The sequence below is a fragment of the Equus caballus genome, chromosome 23, assembly GCF_041296265.1.
Source record: "Equus caballus isolate H_3958 breed thoroughbred chromosome 23, TB-T2T, whole genome shotgun sequence".
In the NCBI taxonomy this organism is placed as follows: Eukaryota; Metazoa; Chordata; class Mammalia; order Perissodactyla; family Equidae; genus Equus; species Equus caballus.
Window position 1 is genome coordinate 40,292,314 of NC_091706.1, and position 13,233 is coordinate 40,305,546.

The window sequence follows — 13,233 nt, forward strand, 5'->3', positions numbered from 1 at the left end:
GCACGTGAGAGAAACCTCCCCTCCTTCCCCAACCTGCGCTGGGCACCGCCATCTTGCCTGAAGGTGGAGAACTCAGAACACGTGGCTCTCAATCCCCATCTAGTGGCGACAGGCTGTAACTGCAACCGAATACTAACATCATGCGCAAAACCGCTCCTCTACCATCCAGCAATTTATAAAAGCTCCAGACCAGAAGGAAAACAATAAAAACACAGAATTAAGTCCTGAGGACTTGCAAATAGGTAAACTAAGTGAAAATGAGTTCAGAGTAGCTATCATCAAAAAACTCAATGAGGTAGAGGAAAAGATAGAGAAACAAGTCAATGAGTATTGGAGTTACTTCACAAAAGAGATTGAAACTATAAAGAAGAATCAAACAGAACTACTAGAGATGAAAAATACTATGGACCAGATAAAACAGAATACGGATTCCCTGAATGCTCGGGTAGACACCATAGAAGAGCAAATTAACATAATTGAAGATAGACAGGCTGAATGGCTACAGACAGAGGAAGAAAGAGAACTAAGGATTAAAAAGAATGAGGAAAATATTAGAGAAATAGCGGATTCAATGAGGAGAAAGAATTTAAGGATCATCGGAATTCCTGAGAACATGGAAAAGGAAAATGGAGCAGAAAGTGTGCTTAATGAAGTAATAGAAGAGAACTTCCCAAATCTAGGGATTGAGGGAGAAATGTGTGTGGAGGAAGCTTTCAGATCTCCTAGACTTGTCAATGTAAAAAGACCTACTGCAAGGCATATAGTAGTAAAAATGGCAAACATGAAAGACAAAGAAAGAATACTCAGGGCAGCAAGACAGAAGAAAATAACCTACAAAGGAACTCCTATCAGACTTTCAGTGGATTTCTCTACAGAAACCTTACAAGCTAGGAGAGAATGGAGTGACATATTCAAAACTTTAAAAGATAAAAATCTTCAGCCAAAAATACTCTATCCAGCAAAAATATCCTTCAGATATGAGAGAGAAATTAAATCTTTTCCAGACAAACAAAAGTGAAGAGAATTTGTAACCAAAAGTCCTCCACTACAAGAAATCCTCAAGAAGGCTCTCATACCTGAAAAAAGAAAAAAAGGGAGAAAGGGGTCACAAACCACAGAGTAGGGAGACAGATAGATAGAACCAGAATAGGATAGCAAATATTCAACTATAGCTTTAGGATAAAGGTAAGGAAACCACCAAAGCAAAGATGATCTTATCACCCTAACTAAAAACATAACACGAGTTAGAATAAGAAATGAAAATAATAATTTAGGAGAGGAAGAGGAAAGGGAATAAATTAGTCTAGGCCAAGTAAGTAAGACACCACCAGAGAATAGACTATATTATACACGAGATTCTAAATACAAACTTCAGGGTAGCCACTAAACTAAAAAACAGAACAGAGACACAAAACATAAATAAGGAAAAATCTAAGAAACCCAGCATAAGAAATTGCAGTAGTCAATGGGTAGGCTAAAACACACAGGACGAGAAACAAAGGTAATGCAGGAAAACCAGATAACAAGCAACAGATGGACAGCATTAAGTCCACATGCATCAATAATCACCCTCAATGTAAACGGATTGAACTCTCCAATAAAAAGACACAGAGTAGCAAAATGGATTAAAGAACAAGATCCAACAATTTTTTGCCTCCAGGAAACACACCTCAGCCCCAAGGACAAACACAGGCTCAGAGTGAAGGGGTGGAAGAGAATACTTCAAGCTAATAGCAAGCAAAAGAAAGTAGATGTTGCAATACTTATATCAGACAAAACGGATTTCAAAATAAGGCAGGTAAAGAGAGACACAGAGGGACAATACATAATGATCAAAGGGACACTTCATCAAGAAGAAATAACGCTTATAAATATCTATGTACCCAACACAGGAGCACCAAAGTTCATAAAGCAACTATTAACAGACCTAAAGGAAGATGTTAAAAACAACACAATAATAGTAGGGGAGCTCAATACCCCACTCCCATCAATGGACAGATCATCCAGACAGAAAATCAACAAGGAAACAGTGGAGCTAAACAAAAAACTAAAACAATTGGACTTAATAGACATTTATAGAATGCTTCATTCTAAAACAGCAGAATACACATTCTTCTCAAGTGTGCATGGAACATTCTCAAGGATAGACCATATGCTGGGAAACAAGGCAAACCTCTACAAATTTAAAAAAATTGAAATAATAACAAGCATCTTCTCCAATCATAATGCTATAAGGCTAGAAATTAATTACAAGAAAAAAGCTGAGAAAGGCACAAGGATGTGGAAACTAAACAATACGTTACTGAACAAGCAATGGATCATTGAAGAAATTAAAGAAGAAATTAAAAAATACCCGGAGACAAATGAAAATGATAACATGCTGTACCAACTCATATGGGATACAGCAAAAGCTGTATTAAGAGGAAAATTCATCGCAATGCAGACACATCTTAACAAACAAGAAAAATCCCAAATAAGCAATCTTAAACTACATCTAACTGAATTAGAGAAAGAAGAACAAACAAAGCCCAAAGTCAGCAGAAGGAGAGAAATAATAAAAATCAGAGCAGAAATAAATGCTATTGAAACGAAAAAGGCGGTAGAAGGGATCAATGAAACAAAGAGCTGGTTCTTTGAGAAGATAAATAAAATTGACAAACCCCTAGCCAGACTTGCAAAGAAAAAAAGGGAGAAAGCTCAAATAAACAAAATCAGAAATGAAAGAGGAGAAATAACAAGAGACTCTGCAGAAACACAATGGATTATAAGAGAATACTACGAAAAATTATACGCCAACAAAATGGATAACCTAGAGGAAGTGGATAAATTCTTGGACTCCTACCATCTCCCAAAGCTCACTCAAGAAGAAGCAGACAATTTGAACAGACCAATCACAAGGAAAGAGATTGAAACAGCAATCAAAAACATCCCAAAGAATAAAACCCCAGGACCAGATGGCTTTCCTGAGGAATTCTACCAAACTTTCAGAGAGGATTTAATACCTATCCTTTTCAAGCTATTCCAAAAAATTAGGGAGGATGAAACACTTCCTAACACATTCTACAAGGCCAACATCACGCTGATACCAAAGCCTGACAAGGACACCACGAAAAAAGAGAACTACAGGCCAATATTGCTGATGAACATAGATGCAAAAGTTCTAAACAAAATTTTGGCAACCAGAATTCACCAACTCATCAAAAGGATCATACATCATGATCAAGTGGGATTCATACCAGGGACACAGGGATGGTTCAACACCCGCAAATCAATCAACGTGATACACCACATCAACAAACTGAGGAATAAAAACCACATGATCATCTCAATAGATGCAGAGAAAGCATTTGACAAGATCCAACAGCCATTTATGATAAAAACTCTGAACAAAATGGGCATAGAGGGGAACTACCTCAACATAGTAAAGGCCATATATGACAAACCCACAGCCAACATCATATTCAATGGCAAAAACTGAGCACCATCCCCATGAAAACAGGAATGAGACAAGGATGCCTTCTATCACCACTCTTATTTAACATAGTACTGGAGGTCCTGGCCAGAGCAATCAGGCAAGAAAAAGGAATAAAAGGAATCCAAATAGGGAGGGAAGAAGTGAAACTCTCGCTGTTTGCAGATGACATGATCTTATATATAGAAAACCCCAAAGAATCCATTGGAAAACTCTTAGAAGTAATCAACAACTACAGCAAAGTTGCAGGGTATAAAATCAATTTGCATAAATCAGTAGCATTTCTATACTCCAATAATGAACTAACAGAAAAAGAACTCAAGAACACAATACCATTCACAATCACAACAAAAAGAATAAAATACCTTGGGGTAAATTTAACTAAGGAAGTGAAGGACCTATACAATGAAAATTACAAGGCCTTTCTGAGAGAATTGGATGACAACATAAGGAGATGGAAAGACATTCCATGTACATGGATTGGAAGAATAAACATGTTCTACCTAAAGCAATCTACAGATTCAACGCCATCCCAATCAGAATCCCAATGACATTCTTTTAGAATTAGAAGAAAGAATCCTAAAATTTGTATGGGGCAACAAAAGACCCCGAATTTCTAAATCAATCCTGAGAAAACAGAACAAAACGAGAGGCATCACAATCCCTGACTTCAAAACAGACTACAAAGCTACAGTAATCAAAACAGCATGGTACTGGTACAAAAACAGGCGCACAGATCAGTGGAACAGAATTGAAAGCCCAGAAATAAAACCGCACATCTATGGACAGCTAATCTTCGACAAAGGAGCTGAGGACATACAATGGAGAAAAGAAAGTCTTTTCAACAAACGGTGCTGGGAAAACTGGAAAGCCACATGTAAAAGAATGAAAATTGACCATTCTTTCTCACCATTCACCAAAATAAACTCAAAATTGATCAAAGACCTAAAGGTGAGATCTGAAACCATAAGCCTTCTAGAAGAAAACGTAGGCAGTACACTCTTTGACATCAGTATTAAAAGGATCTTTTCAGACACCATGCCTTCTCAGAGAAGGGAAACAATAGAAAGAATTAACAAATGGGACTTCATCAGACTAAAGAGCTTCTTCAAGGCAAATGAAAACAGGACTGAAACAAAAAAACAACCCACTAACTGGGAAAAAGTATTTGCAAGTCATATATCTGACAAATCCATATTATATAATATCCATAATATATATAAAGAACTCACACAACTCAACAACAAAAAATCAAACAACCTGATCAGAAAATGGGCTGGAGACATGAACAGACATTTCTCCAAAGAAGATATACGGATGGCCAATAGGCACATGAAAAGATGCTCATCATCGCTGATCATCAGGGAAATGCAAATCAAAACTACACTAAGATATCACCTTACACCCATTAGAATGACAAAAATATCTAAAACTAATAGTAACAAATGTTGGAGAGGTTGTGGAGAAAAAGGAACTCTCATACACTGCTGGTGGGAGTGCACACTGGTGCAGCCACTATGGAAAACAGTATGGAGATTCCTCAAAAAATTAAAAATAGCAATACCATACGACCCACCCTTTCCACTACTGGGTATCTATCCAAAGAGCTTGAAGTCAGCAATTCCAAAAGTCCTATGCACCCCAATGTTTATTGCAGCATTATTTACAACAACCAAGACATGGAAGCAACCTAAGTGCCCAGCAACAGATGAATGGATAAAGAAGATGTGGTATATATCTACAATGGAATACTACTCAGCTGCAAAACAGAACAAAATCACCCCATTTGCAACAACATGTATGGACCTTGAGGGAATTATGTTAACTAAAATAAGCCAGTTAGAGAAGGACAATCTCTGTATGACTCCACTCATATGAGGAATTTAAAAATGTAGACAGAGAGAACAGATTGGTAGCTACCAGAGGAGAGGTGGGGTGGGGAGTGGGCACAGGGGGTAGAGTGGTGCACCTGCAACACGACTGACAAACATTAATGTACAATTGAAATTTTACAAGTTTGTAACCTATCAACTCAATTAAAAAAGAGAATAATTCTAAATTAAAAAATTATTATATTCATTTTACAGTTGAGCAAACTGAGGCTCAGACAGGTTAGGCAACTTATCCAAGATCACATAGCTAATAAACTGTGATAATTGGACTTGAACTCCTGGTTTCTATTTTACCACTGTAACTGATATTCTCTCAGGGGAAAGGCCCAAGCAGAGACTGTTCAGGTGAGGTGGATTCTATTATTAGCGTCCCATATTTCAGTCAATGCCCCTTGAAGGGCACAAAATGGCCACACCATGGGCAGGGTGTCCAGCAGGTAGTGACTGTGACAAGCTGCTAAGAAGGTGATCACTCCCTCTCTGGCTTGGGGGCCCAGAACAGGACTCAATTCTGCACTTCTGCATGTATTTCTCTAATAAACATAAATGCCTTCTATGTTTCCCAGTCTTTGAGAGAATAGTTCATGCAATTCTTTCATTTGAGGCATTATCCTTCCGACTCTTAACCACTAGCCCAGTACCCACCTCCCCAAGCAACTAATATGATGAGTTCATGCAGGAAAGGGGTGTATGCCTCATGTTGTCCATGTATAGTCTGAGAAGGACATATTTCTCACATGTCACATTGTTCTCACATGACATGGAGCATTACAGATTCAGAAAGTGCAAAAGCAACTCAAATATTTTTGGTGGCTACTGAATTCAGTCCTTGGCATTCTGTAGGTGCTCAACAAGTATTTATTGACTGGGTGAAACAATTCGGGCAATGTCTCTATTAGGAAATATGTATCATCAGGGTCAGTTGTAAAGCCAACTCTTCATTCATTTATTATTTTATTCATTCATTCAAGAAATAGCTATTGAGGCCTTGCTTTGTACCAGCAACTGATAATGCAAAGGTGAGTGAGACACCATCCTGCCCTTGAGAAGATCAAGGACTAATGGATGTGGAGGGTTCCTGGAAACATGTTCTAAAGAAATAACTGACCCTGGGGAAGAGTAACTAGTCTTAAAGTTGTCTTCTGCTGGACTGTGTTCAACTCCTGGGCAGTTTTCCCCCAGGGGAGGCACCGTGTTTCAGAACGGGAGTTTGGCCATCTCTACTCTGCCAGTTACTACTATCTAGCGACCTTGAGTAAGTGATTCAACTTTCAGGGGCCTTAGTCTCCTCCTCCCTTAAGTGCAGGTAATAACAACACCCACTTGACAGTGCAGCTGTGGGGATTCAAGGAGGAAATGAGAAAATCCATGTTAATCACTTTGTTTCTGGCACACAGTAAAAATACATTTAATATACATTTACGGACTGAACTCTTTGTGGAAAGGTTCTGCTTTGTAGGCTTTTTGTTAAATACTTGAGGGAAAAGACCAATCACACAAGAATTTGGACTTATAATGGCTCTTCATGGTGACACTGCCCAAAGGGCATTCCTTGGAGCACCGGGGCTGGCGAGATCTTACGCCATGATAAAATGGTTTGAGAGACTCTGCTGGCGGTTGCCTCCCTTAAAGATTCATAATGTGCATTAATACATTAAGGATGTCAGAAGAGTTGTAATGAAGAAATGTCTATTTAACTCAGTGTTTTCCAACCTTATTAGACCAATAACATACTCTGGAAAAATCAAAACTCCTGAAATTTAGACTTGGAAGGAAACTCTGGGCAGAGAGAAATGGTTGGGTCCGGAGTACCTGCCTCTTTCTGGTTTTTTTCCTTTCCGTTAGGGTTTTCTCACTTGTCTTTCTGCCGTTGCCATCCCATTGACCTCCATGGCTATTCTGATGTCTCATTAAAACTCTTGGTTCCTCCTGGTAGAGCTAATAATGGCTGAAATATTACAAAGGATTTACCGAACACCTCTAGAAAAATACAAAGAAACATCAAGAAACATACCAACAGCCTCATTTCTGGGGTGTAAGTCCCTGATCCCACCATGGTCAGATGCTCTCAGGTTTCATCCCTTTAAGACTCTGGCTGAGGGGCTGGCCCCGTGGCCGAGTGGTTAAGTTTGTGCGCTTGCTTCAGTGGCCCAGGATTTCGCTGGTTCGGAGCCTGAGCGAGGACATAGCACCACACTGCTCATCAAGCCATGCTAATGCGGCATCCCACATGCCACAACTAGAAGGACCCACAACTACAAATACACAACTATGTACTGGGGGGCTTTGGGGAGAAAAAGGAAAAATAAAATCTTTAAAAAAAAAAAAAGACTCTGGCTGAGCTGCCTTCTTTTCATCCCCAAAGGGCTGCACAAACCTATATGCACAGTAACTGGCAAAAGGAGAGCTGCTATTCTCTTGATCAAATTCAACTCTAATCCCCAAAGCCAGCAGCCCTGACCCTTGTCCTCTGAAGGAACCTTTCCCTCGGGGATCTCCCACACTGGTCTTGGGGGCCATGACTGCCTCTTTAAAATGAGGCATCAAACTTGGGCCCATGAAATTTCCCTTAATTAACTGACAAACGGACACTGGGCTGGACCAATTGAAAAAGCTCAGGGATAACTCACAGGAAGAAAACAGAGAGATAAGGCAGTGGATGATCTGACTCACAAGGTCAGTCTCTCTAGGTCTCAGCTTGTTTACCAGCAGAATGTCAGAGATGACAGATTTATTCAATCCGTGACGATTATTCTAAAAAAGCCCATAGCTGGGATCTCCCATTCAGATGATAACTCAAGTTAACCAGATTATTTTTTAACAAAATCAAAATGCTATGTAGAACTTTCTTTTTAAAAAGAAATTGAGAGTGAGTTCTTTAACTCTTAAAAAGTCTGACCTAGACCACATATTCTGACCCCCTCCCTGCCCCATGATCTACGAAGACATGGTCAGGAAGAAATTATAAGGCCTGACTCTGATCTTGAGCAATTTCAATTTCCATTCTTACCCTCTCCCCTACTAGTACAGTACTCTTGAAATCACAAGATCTCACCCCACATGGATGAAATTACTTAATTCCCCATTAAGTTTGTTCTTTCTGCCGGCACACACAAAAAATATTCATTTGCATAGAGATGGTGTTTTCACCTGTTTAAGGTCTGGGGGTTATTTTCAAGCAATTTAGGGGAACAGCAGGAAGGCAGAACTCAGCAGGGCTTATGGGAGAGCCAAATGCCCCTCGCTTACTGAAGCAGAGTCAAGAGCCTCAGTCACAAATGGTGACTCACATGAAGTACAAAAACTATGGGAACCTCAAAACCCTCGGAAGCCAGAATTTCTCGTGGGATTGTAGATTTCACGGCCATGGAGGGAAGGCTGGGAAAAAGAGCGTCCAGAAACATAGGGGAAGATGGCAGCCTAATACTTAAAAGATTACAAAAACTTTCTGAACCCCTTTATTCTTTGATGCTAAAGCGGAAGAGGGAGGTGTAGAGATCATGGCTGCCTCCCCCAGCGGGTGCCAGGATACTGGGGACCTCGGGGCTGCGTGCTCTGGAGCCCTTCTCCCTCTGAACACTGCTTGACAGGAGCTGTTGAAGAGTTGTGAACAGTGAGTGAAGCCCTTTCCCAGCATCAAACCTCAGGCTTTGGGTGATGGTAGTTTGGTAGGGAAAGGAAGATTTCTTTCAAAATTGATTTTTTTTTTTTTTGAGGAAGATTAGCCCTGAGCTAACATCCGTGCCCATCTTCCACTGCTTTATATGTGGGACGCCTGCCACAGCATGGCTTGATGAGCAGTGCCATGTCCACACTTGGGATCCGAACCGGCGAACCCCAGGGTGCCAAAGCGGATCGCGCGCACTTAACCACTGCACTGTCAGGCTGGCCCCTTCTTTCAAACTGAAGAGAAAAATATACTGAAGCAGACAATTGTTGTCCTTAGTGTTGAAATATCATCCCATTTTCTTTGACCGTGCTACTTCTTAAAAACCTCATTGGAGATGAGATCTGAGCAATGGTTCAGCTCACTGATGTTCTACCACATGCCAGGCTTTGAACCCAGTTCTTTTAGGCAACAGAAATACAAAGATATGTAAACCTTACCTGCTGGAAGCTCAGGAACCCACAGAAATGTGAGAGATGAGCAGATGTCAACATCATGCAGTAAGTGGTAGGATGGGAGTGCACACAGCAAGCACCTGGCAGCCTTCCATAGTCCCGGCAGGATTTCCTCTCCCAGTGCTTAGTAGGAGCAGCAAAGACTAGGAGACTTCTCAGGGAGAAATTCTAGCTTGATGAGCCCTAAGAACTGTGACAGTCACCATTTGCCAAATGTTGTAGAGGGCAGCTCTGTCCTTGTCTCTCTTGCGTCTCTTCCTTCTTATCTTGGCAACAACAGCCCAGATTCCCTCTGAAAATTTCTCCTTGCCTGTTTTATCAGCCTTGAGGGGGCGTCAAACACCCCCACACCCAAGACTACTCCATGCCTGGGCAAGGATTTGGCATGAGACCCAAGCTACTCAAGATTCTCCAAGGAATCTAAATCTCGTACACAAACAAGGATGAACATGATTAGAGCTGATTTCTTTCTGATGGCAACAACCTGAAGGGTCTTCCATTAATTCCTTCTGTGTCCACAGAACTGCTCCATTATATTCCTTTTTAAGGGCTGGTTTGCTCACATTTTTTTTTAGATCTCTGTGACACCTTCATAACCTCCCGTTAATTTCCTTATATCCTTAAGTAGCCAGAGTTGAGTTTCTGTTGCAAGCACCCAAAGAAAACCGAGGCATAGGAGCCCTCACCTAACAGCCTCCCTGAGAGACAGAAATATCGTGTTCCCATTCTGCAGATGAAGAGACTGATGCTGAGAGCCTTGTGTACCCGAGGACACACAACCACTCCATGCTGGAGCCAGCATTTGAAGCAGAATCCAAAGCCCAGGCTTTCTCCTACTCATCCCTCCATGTCACCAATCCAATGCCCTGCCACTTAAGGACAAGCTGCTGCTTCTAGATCTCAAGTCAATATGATTTACAGTTTACAAAATGTTTCCATACACAATAATGTATGTAATCCTCACAGCCACCTGAATGTTTTCATGACCCTGGAAAGTAGATTGACCTCAAGTCTTAGCCCCCATTTTTCCCTTGCTTAAAACCTTTCTGTGGGGGCTGGCCCAGTGGTGCAGCGGTTAAGTGTGCAAGTTCCGCTTCGGCGGCCCGAAGTTCGCCGGTTCGGATCCTGGGTACAGACGTGGCCCCGCTTGGCAAAAGCCATGCTGTAGTAGGCGTCCCACATATAGAGTACAGGAAGATGGGCACAGATGTTAGCTCAGGGCCAGTCTTCCTCAGCGAAAAGAGGAGGACTGGCAGTAGTTAGTTCAGGGCTAATCTTCCTCAAACAAAAGCAAAACCAAAAACCCTTTCTGTGATTCAATACAGCCTGCAAAGTCAGTCCAAAAGCCTCAGCATAATGCTCCAGGTGCTCTGAGATTCAGCAGTTAACGTTGCTTCTCCCGGGCCCAGTTCCTCTCGGTAAGCTGGGCCTGGGCCAGCCTCACTCCCAAGGTTCTTCTGAAGACAGAGCGAGGCGCTGTTTCTGAAGCAGCACCGTGTCTGGCATATGATCTGCACCCAGTGCTGCCTGCTGTCCTTGCGGGGTCAGCGGAAGGCCACTGTGGTGGCAGCTTGGGCAGAGAGGGTGGCCGAGGGGTCTCCCATGCACAGGAGGCTCGGCTGAGCCCCAGACTGCAGCACTCCCAGGCCCCGGGAGCCTCAGGTACGCTTTCTGGTACTTTGAGCTCCAGCCATATAGAATCACTTGCAGTTCCCCAAACCTGCCGGCTGTTCTGCGCCTCTGAGCCCTCCCTCCACCTGGATGTCACCTTCCCACCCTCACCCCAAGTTGTGACTGGTGAACATTTACTCATCCTCTGCATGGAATGCCCCCCCCCCCATGCCTGGTGAACCCCTGCTTACCTTTCCAGACTCAAATGCAGCTCATCTTCCTGAGAAATCTCTCCTGTGCCTCCTGCCCCCAAGTAGGACCAATATCCCTGCTGTACCCTGGGCAGGAATCTGGGGTGTCTCTAGCATTATCTGACATCACAGAAGACACTGAGGTGGATCCCTCAATATCTTTCCACCCCAAAGGTCATTCTAATTCAGTCCTGCAATCCCATCCTTCTTGATAGTGACTGGTCAGAAGTGGCCATGGGATTATGAAATCCCACTTCTGATTTATCGGTGATGTTCTCTGCTGCCCTGAACAGCCTTGGGAACTGGCCATTGTTCTCACCTTGAGCCAGCCGCTGCCTGTGTCGGGGCTGAGGCTGGTTCTCCTGGACCAACTTTCCTGATGGAGGGGAAACTGAAGAGTCCTCCCAACTCCCTCCTGAGAGTCCAGCCTGAGGCATCAGAGGCCGACTCTTGCTCTTGGGTGTCTGAGGCAGGAGGGGGCTCCGTTGTCCTCCAGCGGCCCCAGCCGGCTAGGGGTTCCCCCTCAGGCCCTCACTAGACATATCTTCACTCTGTTCCCGTCTCTACCGACACTGCCCCTCCACCTTCAGAACTTCTCCACCCAATACCCCTTTACTCCACAGGCAATGACTTGTTAGCTGATTAGCACTTAGCAGCCATCGGGCCACAGCTGAGCGTGAGTTCCTAGGCTTTGCTGCTCAGGGCTCTTTAACATTCACAGGAGGTTCCCAGAAGTCTCAGCTTTTCTCAGTCTTCAGCAACTTGCCAGGCACGGCACCGGACGATTTTACACATTTAACCTCATTTACTTCTCACAGCAAGTTTGTAATTATTATTTATTCCCATTTTGTAAATGAGGCTGCTAAAGCTCAGAGAGGTTAAGTAACTCACCCAAGGTCACACAGGTAATAATGAGAGCTGGGATTTAAGGCCATTGCATCTGGGTCCAGGACCCTACAGGGTGTAGGGAGGAAGTGTCATCCATAGTCTGCCTCAATCACTGTAGAGACATCTACCTTCCTTCTCTGCCTTCTGAAAAGCCAGCTCTGTTCAGAATCTCCTACAAAAGGGCAGCAGCATCAACCCTCATCTACAGCAAGGCATTTTACAACATTCTAGCATTTTCTTTTGGGGTCTGTGTGAGAGACCGAAAGCTCAGTCTTGTGGGGAGCACTAAAAAAGGTTCTAAGCCCCAAGGAGGATGAGTAAGGACGATTCTAGCCCCCCGGCACTGTGAGCTGGAGGGTTTTGAAAAGATCAAAGGGGCATCTCTGCAGTCAGTCCCCAGCCCCTCCATCAGGTGCGCCTGCCGTGCAAGGGGTCCAAGGCCCACCAGGTGGCAGCAGAGAGCCAGTCAGCGCCGCGAGGTGTAACGTGGCGCAAGCTCTCACGCCGGAGCTGGGGCAGAGGTCGCAGCAGCACCTCCAAACTCTAGGCAGGTTTGGGGGGGGCCAAAGGGGTGATGGGTGCGGCAGCCTCGTAGTGACAGCTCACACTGTTGTTGTAGACTTAGTCTGTGCCACATACTGTGCCAAGCTTGCGGTTCGCATTCTCTCCTCGAACTCTCACGACTAACCTAGGAAGTAAATACTATGATTAGCCCTACTTTTTAGATGCATGCAATGAGGCTCCAAGAGGTTTATGATTTGCCCAAGGTCACACAGATTGAAGAGACGGAGTGCAGGCAGTTTGGACTCCAGAGCCGCTGCCTTCAGCCTCGGTGAGGTGTAGGGGGGCTGTGCTGCCAGGGAGAAAGTCACCAGGAAGTGTGGAGGGTGAGGGCAGGTAGGGCCTGGCCTGGGCTGGCCCTGGGGTGGCATCTGAGGCCTAGGCTAGTCCAAGGACAGTGACTAGGAGCCCAGACAAAGGGAACTTCTGGGGACGC